General features: G+C 48.6%; 1 protein-coding gene across 3 annotated transcripts in view; it reads left to right on the forward strand.

Annotated features, from left to right (window-relative positions):
• Nucleotides 1-7,954: 7,954 nt before the first annotated feature.
• The window catches only part of CHRM3 (cholinergic receptor muscarinic 3), a 443,200-nt gene continuing 434,815 nt past the window's right edge, over nt 7,955-16,339 (forward strand). Inside the window, exon 1 of one of the 3 annotated variants that reach the window (XM_016129573.2) lies at nt 7,955-8,257. The gene's annotated coding sequence lies outside the window, so the exon portion shown is untranslated. The other 2 variants (XM_016129571.2, XM_016129572.2) reach the window with 2 other exon arrangements.

Consider the following 16,339-nt stretch of genomic DNA (forward strand, 5'->3'; position numbering starts at 1 on the left):
TCCGGGACGCTTCGCAAAGCCGCGTGGAGGTCGCTACGCCCCGCGCCCCGCGCTCCGCGCCCCGCGCCCGGGGCCGTGCGCCTGGAGCGCTGCCCTGGAGCCACTGCTGACGCGTGGCTTGCACGCGTGTACAGAGAAGGCCACTGCCCTTAGTGTGTTAGCCAAGAGGGGGCTGTGTAAGGGAAGGGGGGGGCGCCGCGTGGCCCTGCTCCCCTTAGTGACGTTCCTGCTAGCACCAGTTACTTGTTACGTTCTCCAGAAGCTGATAGAACCTGCTATTTACATAAATTCAGTATGTGTTATTAAAGCCGTGGGCTGTGGAGCCGACGAGGAAAACCCAGCAAGGGACGGATTTGGATCGGAGGCTGCTGAGAAGCCGCTCCAGGCCTGGCGGTGGCGGGCCACACCCGGGCAAATGCCCCATTGGCAGCTTCGTCTGAAGCAGGCCCACCCCCATAATTTCACGAATCATGAAGTCATTGCCTTGGAATTCCCTTCTACATCAAGTGCTTCATTTTGATAAGTTAGGGGACTGTGGTTTTGAAGAGATAAAATGACTTTCATATAGTCTCATACTAGGTAATACAAAATCTGAGACTAAAATATGTGTTTTCTGGTATTTAGTTCAATGTTCCTTCTTTATGTATCTGATTAATCTTCCTTTAAATATGTCATCGATGCCAAATTTTTAAAAAGCTCATATTTTTAATTATTCTCCAGTCTTTAAGGTGAAGATATGGAAAAAGGCTGAATGCCTGAAAATTACATAGGTAAATAGTAGAGGCACATAATTTGTTAAGTATATGTTTGATTTTTATTTTCCCCAAAGCACAGCCTGAGAAAAGGAATTGAATAGAGGCAAATTGTTCAAAAGGACATTTCAAGAAGTAAACAGAAGTAAAAGAGTGAAGAAAAGGAGAGGGGGAGGGGGGAGGGAGGAGACAGGAAGACACCTGTAAGACAGCTGTTTGGTGATGGGGTCACCACTGGTAAGTGGCTGAGGGTCATCCCCACCACACACCCTGGAGAGCAGCTGGGTCCAGCTGCTGAGCGCATCTCCTCAGAGAAGCTGGAGGCTGGGCTGGGCTTTTGTCAAGACTCCAGCCCTCACTTGGGAGGATGGGTCCTAGGGGATTACCCTCCTGGGCAGGATGAGCCAGCTCGAAGCTGAATGGCCTCCTGTGGCTTAGGAGAAGGTCTTGAATAGAAAAGCAGAGGGCACTCAAGATTTTGGGCACAGTGCCCTGTGCTTGGAACTGTCCGCCACCCATGAGCTGAAATAAGGTGAACTCAGGAGAGTTTGCATCATGCATCACAACCATTGCCTATAGCCTAATTCTTAAAATGATTAAAATATGATTAAAAGACTATTCTACGAGTTGTTTATTGAGCAGTAATTCTTATGAAATTGAATCTCTTTTAGGGCTCTCTTGAAGTGTGTTGTATGTTTCATGTAAACTAGACCAGTAGGCATGTGTATGATTCACGGAGGATGCAAAACTCCAGGAAGATGTAATTTACATCAATAAAAACAATGCTTCTTCAAATTTTGTGAATGTTTTACTTTTCCCAAAATCCTTTCTCATGCATTTTCTCTGTTTGTCCTCTCAAATATCTCATAATCCTCTGAACATGTTGGTCTTTTTGCTTCCATTCTCTTGTGATAAAAATTCCCTTCTTAAATGTCTTTTAATAAAGATAGGCAAATCTTTCAAGATATAGGTGACTTACCAATTCCTTTATGGGGTCCTTCCTATTTCACTAGAAAAGCAGAAGTACCTGTTTTCCTCTTTGGGTCTGAATGTTTTCACTTCCTTTTTTTTTTTTTTAAAGAAGATAATAACACTTCCGGGTTTTAAGTAAGCAATTTGAACAAGATCTTATTCTTTCCATACTGCTTTGATTAATATTTAGAATAAAAGTTAATATGCAGCATGGATATGGGGATATGGAACACTGTGAACATTGCTATTAATTTAGAGTTTCTGAAAGATAATATTTTCAAGAATGCTGATTGTTAAAAAGAACATCATTATTAAAATTGAATTTAAACAGTTTCTGGTAGAAGATGGCAACTTAACAATGTTGCTGCCTCTGCCAGGAAGTGGAAACACTGATTTCATCTCTTATTAAATTAGGAGACATCTGTAATTCTGAATTAGGATGTATGAAGATGGAAAGAAAAAGTAGGAATCAAATTATTTATCAGAGATAGATGAAATACATATACCTGTGAAGTGTGGGTTATCAATGAGAAGAAGCAGCTTTGTTCTTTAAAAACTGCAAAGACCTGAGAAGCTAAGGCGCCATGACAACGGGAAGGCCTGTGCTTGGAGCTGGGCGTCCGCCTGGGGTGGGGGCCGGGGCATTGGAAGTTCACACAGGAAGCGGTTAGAGCCTCCCACCTCCACCTCACATCCCAGACAGCCACAGGGCCCAGGCTTCGCAGGGACAGCAAACATGCACTGTGGAGAAGTTGTACCAGAGGAAAACCAGGTACTGAAAATGTAGGGTGAGGTGCGAGATTAATGAGGCGTGTGAGGCAGGAGTCCCCTCCTCCCGGTCTCTCTCCTCCCTGGCTGTAGAAAACCAGCAGCCAGATTTTTGCACATCAAGAATCTGAGGGATCCTTCTCTAGATAAACTCAGCCATTCCAGAGAGAAAATCAGATCTTGTCATTCAGTGTTCTCCAAAGTCTACCCGGCCATTTTACAATGAATTTCATCAGTCGGTATGCTCGCCATTCGTAAAGAGATTAAAAAAAATTTTTAAATATGAACAGATCGCTAAGAATCTCAAAACTTTTGAGGAAAGTCTCTAGCATGGAATGGAAATACCAACAAACAAATAATACATAAGCGGCTCAGAAGGAGCAGAAGCAATGTTGAAAGCAAAGCAAACTTCAGAGAAACAAGTAATGCATTCAGTGACATAAGATGTTGAACCCATTAAAAAAGCACAAAATGCTGTGAAGAAGGAAAGGAGATCAGAGTAAGAACTCTAGAAAATTAAGACTACTGAAAGGACACTTTTTTAAAAGGCAAAAAGCTTTGGGTATTCAAGTCAAGGAAATCTACTAGAAAGTAGAGCGTATAAGCAGCCAAACGGATAATAAGAAATGAGGCGTGATCATTTAAGAACAATCTATGAAACATCCAAATAATAGAAATTGCAGAAAAAGAAAATAAACATTGAAGAGGAGGAAATAATCAAAGAAATAACATGGAACAATCCTCGAAATGGAGAGCGTGAACCTCTTGGTTGAAGTGAATCACTGAGTGCTCAGAATGATGAATTAAGCAAAAGAGTTAACCGAGTCACATTTTTAAAAGACTTTTAAATATCATATCATCAAAGTTCCCAGCGTGAAATGATAGGTCCTCTACAAAGTGACAGGGAGTTCTGTGTAATGACGTTTGAAGCAACAACGCATAGATCAAGGCATTCGAATTGTGTCTTGATCAATGTTACAGATCGATACGTTTGACACAATATGAGGCTTATAAACACGCACACAAAGACACACAAACGGGAGAGAGGAGGAGGGCAGAGAGGCAGAGATTCATCCACACTGGCCCTCATCCAGACCGTCTTTTCTTCATGTGTAGTGGGAGAAGCATTTGAGCCTCGCCAAAGGCCAGTGCTGTCACGGAGGTCTGGATCCCGTTCCAATTGGTCTACTCAAGAACCTGTGACTACAATTACCCTCTCTCTGCACTGTGTCATTCTCGTCACTTGAATAATACTTTTTAGCATATGAATAATCTCTAATAGGTCTTAACTTAAGAAAGAAAGAAAGAAAGAAAGAAAGAAAGAAGGAAGGAAGGAAGGAAGGAAGGAAGGAAGGAAGGAAGGAAGGAAGGAAGGAAGGAAGGAAGGAAGGAAGGAAAAAGAAAGAGAAATCTATAGACATCCTGTCTTTCTCCAGCCAATATTCGTTTTGTCTTCTTATCTTCACAACAATTTCTTCCTGAAAGAGCCGCCGACCTCTTTTCTCTTTTATGATTTCATCACTCTCCAATCACTCCTCCATCCACTTCAGCTGGACTTTCGTCGTCGCCACCGTCAGAAGCTGCTCTCGGGGAGGTTGCCGTCCCCATGCCGCCAGATGCCACGGCGGAGTCCAGGCTCACCGCTGCTTTCCCCGCTGACCAGCATGCGACGCGCGAGCCGCTCGCTGCCCTTTCAAACCAGTTACTACTTGGCGTCCGGGACGTGAACACGCACTTAGGGTCCTGCGGCGTCCGGGCTCCTCTCCCCAGCCCCCTTCTCTGCCAGATGCCGATGCACCCGGAATGCTAATGCTGAGTGCAAAACGGCTCCAGAGCAAAACTCGCGTTTCTCCTGCTCTCAAACCCACTGCTACCGCGATCCCGCCCGTCCCGTTCAGTGGCGCCAGAGTCGTCTACTGACCCGCTTGCGCAGTGACTCAGGATCTGGGAGTCGTCTCTTCCTCCTACAGCTCAACCTTTAATATAAATTCCGAATCCACTCTCCTCGCCATCTTTATACCATCCTGGCTTAAGCTGCCGACGATCCCCGTAGGCCTGGCTTCCCTGTCACCCTCTCGGCCTTTCTCTGCACAGCAGCAGCGGAATCTCATTAAAGGGTAGATCCTATCGCCCCCTTAGAGCCTTGCAGATACTTCTTATTGTTCCCCAAACAGACTGCCACTGCCGACTGCGCTCCACGAGCCCCTGCGTGGGAGCTGCCCGGCGAAGCGCGACGCGGGCTGCGGGCTGCGCGTCTCCCGTGACTTCGCTGGGCTTCCAGGGCCCGGGGCTCGCGGCTCCCGCCCCGGGCCGCGCAGTTCTCCATGGCGTAACCTCAAACGCTTCTGCGCCTCTGCGGGTGCCAGTCTCCCCTGCTGTGTCGCCCCGCAAACTGCCCTTCCGTCTGTTCCGCGCATATGGCCAGTGCACCCCCACCTTTTCTCCCGCCGGTCCATCTGTCTGGATATTGATTCTCCAGGGCATCTCAGGACGAGCTCCTTGTTGTCATTTAGCGGTCAGCTCAGACGCCTTCTCGGAAACGCCTTCCCTGACCGTCCGAACTGGAGCCGCTCTTGCTCCTAGCGTCGGCTAGATGCTCAGCAGCTTGGCTCTTACGGACCCAGGTGACGTGTTCTTTGCTTAGGGTTCATTGGGCTCCTTGAGTTTCTGGATTGAAATCTTTCATCAGATGTGAAGAGTTCACATGCACTATTTCTTCAAATGCTGCTTCCGCTCTTCTCTTTCTGCATATTTTCTGTTGATGTTTATTTGAGACCATCGGCCCTCTCTTCAGTTGAGCCCAGTGGTTTTTAAATACGTCTGATTAGTTCTTGATTTAGCAGTTCAAAAAGCTCATTTAATTATTTATTTTTCTAGAATCCAATAATCTACTGAAATACTCTATCTTTTCATTCATTTTGCCCATTTATAGGGTAGTTTATTTATTTGTTTTGACTATTTAAAGCCTTTGGCTAATTCCAAAATATGGATCATTTCTTGGTGTTTGTCTATTGACTATTGACTGTATTATCTTTTTTTTTTTTTTTTTTTTTTTTTTTTTTTTTTGTCACAACCACCACTTTTCTCTGTTTCTTTGCATGTCTGGCAAATTTTTATTGCATACTGCATCTGCGAAATTTCTAGCTTATGTTTTCTTCCTCTAATAAATTTTGAGTGCTGCTCTAGCAGGTGATCAATCACCTGAATCCTCCAAAGGCCTATTTTAGGTTTCATTAGAGAAAATCTACTCTGGTTTTATTCTTTCTCCTAGGGTATCCTTCTCAAGTCTCAAAAACATGCTCGGGGGGCCCAGCCAAATAGTCATCAAGTTCTTTCCATACTGGCTAGGCCCAAACTTCATTATCTTCCACAGAATTGTGTGATTTCTAGGATCTCTCCTCAAATTTCTACCTCTCAGCCACTACATTTTATCAGGCCACCAGAATCTTACCCCACTGTGCACATGAAGCCTCGGAATTCAGAAGATAGTCACGTAAACTGGGGGTTTCTCTCTGTGGCCCCTCTCTGCCACTATGTCCCCGCGCTCCCTCTCAATTCTGTTCCCTTTGTAGCCTCAGCCCCCAAGCTACGTACTTCCATCCAGAGAGATGGTAGCTCCCTGCTTGGTCTCTGCCTCCCAGCACTTCTGCTAGAAAAAAAAAGGCCCATTTTCAAACAATCCATGAGAAGGCCACCCTCACGTGCCTCCTCTTACTTGGAGACTGCAGCCTCAGGTTGGCGCCTGTTTATAACTGCAAGTGTTGTTTTCTGTATTTTGTAGTTATTTTTTGGTGGAAAGGTAAGTTTGCTATTAGCTATGTGTCTTATCCATAACAAAAGTCTCATTTAATAATTGAATAAATAAATCCTATGTTCATCCTTTTTTTAAAAAAACAAACCTAAAATGCAGGATTTCAAAATGTATTTCGGCTCTAGGTTATCTTTGTTTCAGATCAACATCCAAATAAAGTACTTGTTGGGTTCTCACTTTTGGCATCTTATTAAATTAGCACTGACCCGATTTGGTTCATTCTCAAATCTAATAAATATCCCTTTTACATGTTCCTGTTAAATATAATTCAATAAACCAGAAAACGATAGGCACAGAGCTCAGAACAAATACCTTACTCTGATCCACCATTAATCGACTCACCGAGATACTTGTGGCACCTTTGTCTACACTGCTAGTTTTTGTTTGTTTGTTCACTATTAACATACAATTTACATTTATCTTGACCATAAAGATCATGGAAAGGCTGGCTGGAATCAGGAAATATCATACCTGAATGGACAAGATAAATTTATCTTTAGAAGTAAAGTTATTCTGATATTTTTGTATTAAATTGTAGGTTTCCTTTTCTTTCTGACTACTGGCAAATAATTTATTTCATGATCTTTTATAGGATATTGACAGAAATTTATCTTAAACTTAATCACTGTAGGGATATCAGAATCTGTCTTTATTTTCGAAAACTAGAATATTTCTATATGTCCATTCTTCTGACCTCTTGTCTGTTACATGTGGATTTACCAAATATATCAAAGATAATTCTGCGCACACAGGCAAATAGCAATTTTACATAGTGGGAAAGACATGTTCAATTCGAATTCATGATCCTCTTACTAGCTAGGCAATGGTCAATTTACTAACTCCTTTGAATTTCTGTCTTTCTCTTTATTAAATAAGGATAAAATGCTTGTTAGAATGTATGTCGAAGGTTAGGGAAATATATGAAGGCAGCTATTACAGCCCATCTGAGCAGCATCCAGACAAGGTGGCTGCTGTGTCGATACTGGTATCAACGTCCCAGCCCTCTGGGTGTAACTCATCTGAGTGTGGTATTTGAATTAATTTAGCCACAGGCTTTCTCACCAGCTCCCCACCCCCCTACCTCCATTTTGACTTTAATTCTCTCTAGTCTCTTCTCTAGTAAAGATCGAGACTGTTCTACCTAGAAGAGACTATAGACTCAGAAAGGAAATTACATACTTATATTTTTCTTTTCTCTTATGCTGTTTGTTTTCTCAAAGAAGAGCTGTTCTCTCCTGTTTATTGTCTTGCTCCAAATAGAACAGAATCATGTTAAAAGTTTCATATCATACTATGCTTAACTTTTTTTTCTTTTTACCTCCTCAGAGTTACCACTATTGTCTTTTCTGTAATGAGATTTTCCTGTAATCATTCCTTACATGCTCTTTTAAAAACCTTTATCAGCCTCCCTGGTAACTGCAACCTTGAGATCTTCCCCCTTTTCCTTATTTAGTTCGTTGAAAGTAGTAAAGAAATCTGTCTCATCGTTTTAACGTCTCGTTCCTTTTGAGTTATATATGAAATATAAAAGCCTAACTAGCAAGATCCTATCCTTTTTTTTTTCCTGATCCAAAAAAGTGTGTGTGTGCGCGCGCGCGTATGCCTGTCTTTGTCACACATGCGTGTCTCATTGACCCCTAAGGTGTAAAACTCCAGAGGAGGAAACGCGGCGACGTCCTCTCCTACTTGCTCCGCTTGGAGACGTTCACCACATGGCAAGAAGCAAACGCATCGGGCTGCTCTCCAAAGCAGTTTTCAAACGCGGTGCATGTCGTAGCTGAGCGGGGGTTCTTTCATTACTAAATCGTGCCCCCAAATCGACTTCCTTCCAGTCCTTCCACGCAGTACAAGCAAATCAATTTAGAAGAGACCCACAACAAAACTAACTGAGCCACTATCTGCCCCTGCAGCACGGGGGGACACAAATGGGAACACGTGTGGCCGGGCCGGGCAGGTGAGTCTCCATCTTCAGCTAGCCCACCTGGGGATGACGCGGGGCTCCCCCGTTCCCCAGGCCGCTCGCCCTCCACCGGCAGGACGCTGGCGGGCAGCGGCGGGGCCGGGCGCCGCGCCAGCCGGGCGACTGGGCGACTGGGCGACTGGGCATGCGCCGAGCGGGCGGGCTCGGGTCTCCAGCAGGCGGCCTGAGCCTCGCAGCGCGCTCGCAGCCCTGGGAGGAGGCGGAGCGCAGGGGGAGGGAGGAGGCTCGGCGACGAGCAGCCGCGACCGCCACCACCAGGCAGGGAAGAGTTCGCGAGTGGGAGAGACCCTTCTCCCACTTGCAGCGCCTTAGATCTGCTTTTGCAAAAAAGGGAATACAACATAACGGAGGATAAGGGAAGAAGAAAGAAAAATAAGTGAGAGCGGAGACATAGAAAAAAAGGACGTGGACAGAGGGGCAGAGAGGGCCAGAGCGCGCAGGGAGCCCGCGGCGCGGGGCGGCAGGTGCCGCTCGGGCGCAGCGCCCTCGCTCCCGGAGCGCACGCCGCGGACGCGCGGGTGCCACCCCGGCGCCCCACGCTCCTCGTTGCTTCGCCGGTCGGCGGCAGCGCCCCTAGAAGGACGGGTGATGGACCAACGCGCGACACCAGGCGCGCGTTCCTAGGACGCTCGCTCCCTGAACGCCGAGCCGGAGGCGACGAGGGACCTTGGGCCCGGCGTCCCGGGGGCATTCGAAGCGGGACGAAGGCGTGGGACGACGCCTGGAGCGCAGCGCCTCGGCGGGGACGCGCCGCACCGTCGGCCCCGTTCTGTCGCCTTATCGCGCCGCGGAAGGAGGAAAAAGTTTTCAGCGCTGGTAGGAAATGGCTCTGCTCCGGGGGTTTTAAAGAGGGTGCTGGGAGGGCGGAGGGCGCTGGCCTGTGCGCTTGGGGCAGCCTGAACCTGGGGAGAGCGCGGTCTGGCGCGGAGTTCAGCCCCGGGACTGAGGGTGCGGGTGCCGCCAAGTGCCTGGAAAGGCTCGGGAAGGATGCGAGCGGTGGCCGGGGGAGCGTGACGCGCCGCGCGCCGCTGCGCCCGCAGCCCCGCTCCCGGATGGCGGATTCGCGGCACAGAGTGGACGGACGGGGGGAGCCTCTGGGCTCGGTGTGTGTGGCACGCGCGTGTGCTGTCGCGTGTGGGTCCCCATTTGGTTTCCCGACGCTGTTGAGAAGCTAAAGCAGACACCCGGCGCCGTCGCAGTGGGCGCTCGCTCCGAGTGCGTTTCAGCGGCGAGGAGGCGAATTTGGCGTTTCCCGGAGCACCTGGAGAAGGTACGCAGTCCAGGTGCGCGCCGTTACCGGCCGCGGGAGTCCACACTCGCGGAGCCGCCGCGGGTGGGCTGCGCGGCGTCTTCCCTCCGGGGCGCAGCCTCCTCGAGCTGGGCTAGTTTCTGCGTGTTTCCGAACGGTGGCGTGGGGGGCAGGTGGCCCGCGTGGAATCCACTTGTCTGCCTCGCGCGCCGCGTGTCGGATTGCGGTCGTTCGGGCTGCACGGAGGTGGGCAGTGGCAGAGGACCCAGGGGCCTGGGACGTGCATCCATATGGACAGATTTCAGGAACGCGAACGTTCACTGTCTCAAGTGCTATTCGAGCCCGTCCGCCGCCGCCTTTGCAATGCGAAGGAATCGCTCTCCCTCGGAGACGAACGTGTTTATGTGCGAGCGTTTATGTTCTTCGGGGCGCAGGTTATTTCACTGAACGCTCTGCACGGCCCTTTCATTTCTCTCTTGTCCTCGGAGGTGCAACAAAACAGACAGCCTAATCCCCCATTTTGAGTCCTTCAGGATTACTATTAGAAAAATGACCTTTCTTTAAAAGTGTGTGTTGATTATGTAGTCCCAGATAATTTTATATCGAGATCATTGTGATGCATGCAACAGTCACCACTATTTCCTGTGTTTAAAACAATGCCCTGTGTTTACTTGAGAGACGCCGCATAAGAATACACGCTTCAGAAAGGCTAGAGCGAAGCATAGAGCAAAATGCATGCGCACAGCCGGGATGAGGTAGGAGCTCGTTCAAAACGGAGGACTTTCTGTGCCATGGAAATGGCTTGCGTGCGCCCTGTTGTAGGAGCTGGCATTGCCCAACGCACATGAAAGCTCCCTGCCTCCCCAGCGTGCGTTCAGCGTGCCGCGATCCTGCCTTAATCACACAGCTCTGTCACCGAATAGCCTGTCTTTAGATGTGTTTACGTGGTTTGTCTCAATTAGCTCAATATATGATTAGCTATTGTTGAACTAGAAAGCATGTTATTTTTGAAACTGGTTTCCACATGGAAATACAACTTCAGTTTAAATTACTAATTTAAAATTAATTGTATTGCAGGTCTGATTTAGACTGTTTCTGTGGTCTGGGGGGTGCTAGAAGATTGAATTCAACATGGAAATAGTGTAGAAACACTTTTTAAAATAACAGCATATATTCAAATAGCGATGGTAGTTTAAAAGAAAATGAGAAAAGTAAATTTTGGAAAAATCTTTGACAATATATATCTTTAGCAATGAGAATTATAAAAATATAATTTGAGAAAAGAGGAAGCATGTGTGTGGAACTGGTCAAAATTTAGAGAAAGACAGAGTGTCATAATAATAGTTCTTCATTAACCTAAGGAAATGTATTTAGGCAACTTTACTTTAAAGTTTAGAGAAATGTATGAATATATGTTACCTTATTTTTCTTCATGAGAAAGCAGTAAAATATGCATTGAAAATAATGTCTGAAGATTAGGCATACTTACAAGTTCTTTAGGGTGCACCCTCTTATTTTCTTTTCCTTGTAAAGACAAGTGATTTTTCTTACAAAAAAGAAAAATTGTTATTTTAAGCTACAGTGTGTAAAAATATGAACTCCTTTTTAATATTTTAGCTTATAATTCCATGCAACCTGTTGAAAATGAGCCTGGAAAATTGTTCAAGAAATAGGACATCTTGGATTCTCACTCGCAAATTGAATAAACAGAAAATTAAAAGGTATGATTAAAAGTAAAGTTGCCCATTATGTGACAATTATAAAGTAATCATTCTTTTGAATTTTTGCCTAGAATTTCCTCTATCATTTCCTGAGCCAAAATATGTTTCTTGCCTAATAGAGTTGTTACATGGGCAGAATTAGCTGCTTGCTGCTAAATGGCCTGGGCCTTGTCAGTGTTAACGGTGAATTGGTGGAGTCTCTTTTGTAGTGCAGGGGAGTTTACACTGAGAACAGCTGCAGTGTGGTGGCACTTCAGATGAACACATGACCTGTGACTTTTATGAAGACGGTGCGTGGTCTATGCAGAGAGATGCGTCTCTCCTTAACTACAGAACCTAATTTTGTATCACAATATAGTATAACTAATAGCATTGTTCTAATGTTGTGGTTTTGATGTATTGGTAACTGGAAATTTTTATTTTACGTAATACGTTTCTGAATTTTAAGTACATTTGTTCTTACAGAAGACTATCAAAACGGCATATATAGCTCCAGTAAAAAATAATCATATACCTCCACCGTAGTTCTTTTTAAAAAACTAATGAAACGTGCCTTATGCTTCGTCCTTGACCATGGGGCTTTTCTAGATGTGGTGGCAGAGGAGCGAGTGAGTATAGCTTTCTCACCTGTCGACCTTATTGAGTCCAGGGAGAACTTTGGGATAGAATGTCAACCTTGAAGGAAAATTTCGATTTTAAGGAAAAGTGTGAAGAGATTGTCTAATGAACTTGACAGGCAAAGCTAGCCAAATCGGAAGCTAATTCCTTGCGTCTGACAGACTATCTCCTCCACTGAGGGAGTAGTGCTCGTGCAGATTAGTTCAAAGCAGCGCCTTGGGACCCTCTCCGAGAGCCGTGCGCTCCCTCCGCCCGCGCACCTGCGGGAGGCGCCGCGCTCGGCTGTACGCTGGGCCTCCGGAGGGCTCTGCCGCACTTGTCCCCTCCCTAGGAGGTGGCTCTCCTGGGCCGTATAGCTCCGCGTTAGCAATGTCTTCAGAGGGAAGTGAAGACAGCTGTGTCGCAGCGAAGCACAAAGGGTCTCATGTGACCCCGTGCTCCCACGTCAAGCGTTTCTTTCCCAGAGTGCAGTGGAGGTGGCGGCGGTCGCCCCGTCCACGTCGCGGAGAGAATTCGGGGGGTGACAGGCCTGATGCACGTGGAAGTGCCTTCTGAAAGGTCTCCAAAGCCCTGCGAGGTGCAGCGCGGGGTTCGGACTCACACCGCCCACGTCTCGGTTGCCGGCGAGCGTGGGGGCCAGTGCGTAGCTGTCCCTCTGACTCACGAGCTGGCTGCTGTGTGTCCCTTTTCTGCCCAGGAGTTTCGGCGGCTCGCGGAAGCCCCAGCTTCTGGCAGGCTGTCCCCTCAGGCTGGCAGTTCGTTCTCCCACCTGTCGGAACTTCCTGCTTGGATTCTCCCCGAGGGCCAAGCGCCCCGACTGGCAGCACCTCCTTACCTTCCCCTGCCGAGGCCGCAGCAGCAGCAGCTTGCCACAGTGGCGCGCCCTGGGACCCGCTGGCAAGGACAGCGAGCCGGCGGGAGGAATAGCCGAGGCACTGCCCTCTCCTCGCCAGTCTGTGAACACTGTGAAGAGAAACTGGCGGAAAAAACCGCCGGACGTGTTCAGACAAACCGTAGCCGGCGACGCGTCGCGGGCTCCGAGGTCTTGCCGCCCCAGCCCTGCGCTGCGTGAGCCTCGGCGGCTGGCCTTCTGGCTCTTCCAGCAACGGAGGGGACAACGGGGTTCCCTGCGGAAGCCCAGGCACCCTCCATCTCTCCGACTCTTGTATCTGCCATTGCACAGGACCAGGCTTTTCTCATTTTTATCACTAAAGTCCTGCCTGGAAAGGCTAGCTCTGACCTTGACAGCTGCATCTTTGCCAAGAACTCCTCTTCCATTCTTCTCAGTCCCCGATGTAACCCGGAAGGGGACGGACCCGGGGACCGGAGGCACAGCCACCCTCTGCCGGGGAACCCTTTTTTGCCTAGAGACTTGCGCTGCCGCGTTCCACTTGACAAATAAAATCTCCTTGTGTGTGTCATTGTCGGCAGGATCAAATCTCAGCCCTCCACGTTCCTCCTGACCACTGTAATTTGAGTTGCTGAATATCCACTACAGAATCATCCTTAATTAGGTCATTTGTTCTAGCCCAGGCCTGGCTTACTTCCTGTCCCCGGCGTTCCCTTGAAATCCAGCATACCAGCTGAGCCTTACCTCTGCAGGAGGCGGTGCTAGTGCGACATCCTGGGTCAGGCAGGGCACCCTCCAGCTACTGCTCTTCAGACAATTCCGGCGAGGTTCAACCAAAGAAACCCTCGCCAGCCTGTTCCCCGGGGGCTACGAGATGTCGCCCGTGGCACCTGCGTTCGTGGCTGTGAGGCGCTTCGACGCGCCCCCGCGGAAGCCGCCTGACTGATCTCTGGCAGCTGCAGCCTCGGAGTCAGAGGCACACGCTGGCAGTGAGCTGCAGGCAGTGGGCTCTGCGGACAGCCTCACGGGCCTTGCGGCTCGAGCGGGCCGGGGGTGGGGCGGGGATGGGGGGACCGGGGCTGGGGGGCCTGGCGCGCCCCGCCCCTCCCGGCCGCAGCCACGTGGCGTTTGGCCCCGCAGCTCTTCCCTCCAGCGGGCCCTCGCCCAGCAGCATTTGCAGAATCCAAGAATCCATATAAAGTTCAAGTATTATCGAGTTCTGTCCTATCTGTCTGTACGTACATATTTATGTCTATATATTCATTTAAAATTATTGAACACAGTGACTTTTTATTTATTTATTTTTTTAGTTCAAAATAGTCTCAAAGCAAGACTTCTCTCCTGTAGAGAGCCCTCGGATCACTTGCATCGAAAAGCAGACCCTCCTGTTTCCTTCGCCCGTGATGTCACGTGTGTAGCAGCGCGCGCCGTGCGCGTCGCCTCGTGGGAACACTGGAATCGCCGCCGCGTGGCTTTAAGCGGGCTCCGCCTTCCTGCCCTCGTTTCCGCCGAGTCCTTCCACCACACAGGAACCAGCAAGCCTTGTCAGCCTTCCCTGAGTGTAGCTGTCTCTGCTTTACCTGTGATCAATGATTTTAGCTCTCAGTTCATGTCATCCCAGGAGACCGCGCGCGCCCCCGAGCCCCTCCCCGGCGCCCTCCCCGGTTCCGCGCGCGCTCCCGCCGTTCAGATGGAGTTTGACAGTCAGGGATAAATAGCCCGGTTGGTATTTATGGTTCTTTCCGAAGAAGTTAACTCTATGAAAGTACACGATAAGAACATTTTAATAAATACTTGCTTCAGTAGAACGAGTCTGTCTTTATCTCTGCTTTCCACGTACACGCATGGTTTATGTCCCGGTGGTAACTCGCCTGTCAGCGCTGTCTAAGGCGCAGGCACCAGGACGCAGAAGGTGGGTCCAGGCTCTGCCTTCCGTGTGATCGACAGGAAGCGAGAGCAACTCAAGCAAGCCCAGAGCTGGAGGTGCTGTTAGATGTCGCGTTAATTTACTAGTGCCGAAAACAACAGAAACGCACTCTCGTAGTTGCGGAGATCAGAAGTCTGAGGGCCAGGGGCGGGCAGGCTCGCGCCCCGTCCGAGCCTCCGGAGGAGGGTCCTTCCTTGGTCCTTCCGGCGCATTCCTTGACTTGCGACCGCTGCTGGTCTCTGCCTCTGTCCTCACACTGCCTCCCCCTTTAGGGTCTGCATGTCTCCTCCTCTGCGTGTCCTTCTTATAAGAATACATGTCACTGAATTTACGACCTACTCGGAAAATCCTGGCTTAAGCTCCTCCTTCCAGGAGCCTTGCTGTATCACATCTTTTACCAAATAAGGTAATATTCGTAGGTTTCAGGGATTAGGGCATGGACGTGTCTTTTGGGAAGCCACCATTTGGCTCACTGCAGATGCCAGCCGCGAACAGCATCCTACTCTGTGACTCCCTGTTGGTGCCTGTCGTGGGGTGGAGCAATGAACTTTCACTGGGGCCATTGCATTTCCAGCAGTGAGAGGCAGATCCTCTTTATACTGAGCCAAAAATATAATTCTTACGGTGCTCGTTTGCCTTTCTAATAATTTTGAGAATTATGATGAGGATACTTCTGATCTTTCTTCCATAAGAAACTCTTTAAAGTTCAACAGCTTAAAGTTAATCCAACCTGGTCTTCTGTGCCCTTCGTGAATGTCCATGTTCATTCTTAACCTTCTCATTTACGCTTGGTGACTAGCACCCATGCCCCTCAATTTCTCTACCCTCCGATGCTAACCCTTCGCTCTCTGGCTTCCATCCTTACCAGCTACACTGAAACCACTGTAACCACCTGTAACCTCTCCGCCACAAAACCAGCGGCCCCTCCTCTGGCATCCCCCGTAATCGCTCGGTGACACCCCAGTCCCTTCATTTTCAGAGCGGTCCCCTTCCCCGGCGCCTCCCGCCGGCTCCAGTCCTGCTCCTGGGTTCCCACCCCGTCCCCTGAGCGGTGCGAGGCTAGGCATTCCTTCTCTGTTGACGCCATGCCTTTCTCACCCCTCCTCCTTTCGTAACTACTCACTTTCACAGTTCATTATTTTCATAATACCTTTCAGCGTGGATCACACCTGTTTCGTCCCCTCAGCTTCTGGAAGTAGCATTCCCAAGAGCTTGCTGAGCAGCAGAGCTTCATCTGCTTCCTGTGCCCCTGGGGTTTCCTGTCCCTGTGACTAGCATGACATCCTTCAGCTCAGAAATCCCTGAGTGATCTTGATTTATGGTCTTCCATTGCCTCCCAAATTTAGTCAGGTATCAGACTGTAATAATTCAACCTAGGAATAGTTCGAATTCATTTTTTCCCTGTTACCAGCACCTTAATTCATTGCTTTTCCAACTTGAGTGTTTATTCAAGTCACATGGGGACCTTGTTAACAAGCAGACTGTGCCAGGTCGGAGGTGGGGCCTGAGAATCTGCATTTGTAACAATGCATGTCATACCTTTCCACCTTTCTCTCTGAGCTGCCCAGATGATCTCATTGGCTGAGCGCTCTCTCTAATCCTTTCTATACAGAAGACTTATTGAGGACCAAGTCTGATCATTTTTCTCCTATCATCAAAAAACTTTGACATCCCTTTTATTACCTACCGA

Source organism: Rousettus aegyptiacus, unplaced genomic scaffold, assembly GCF_014176215.1.
Source record: "Rousettus aegyptiacus isolate mRouAeg1 unplaced genomic scaffold, mRouAeg1.p scaffold_m13_p_18, whole genome shotgun sequence".
NCBI lineage: Eukaryota > Metazoa > Chordata > Mammalia > Chiroptera > Pteropodidae > Rousettus > Rousettus aegyptiacus.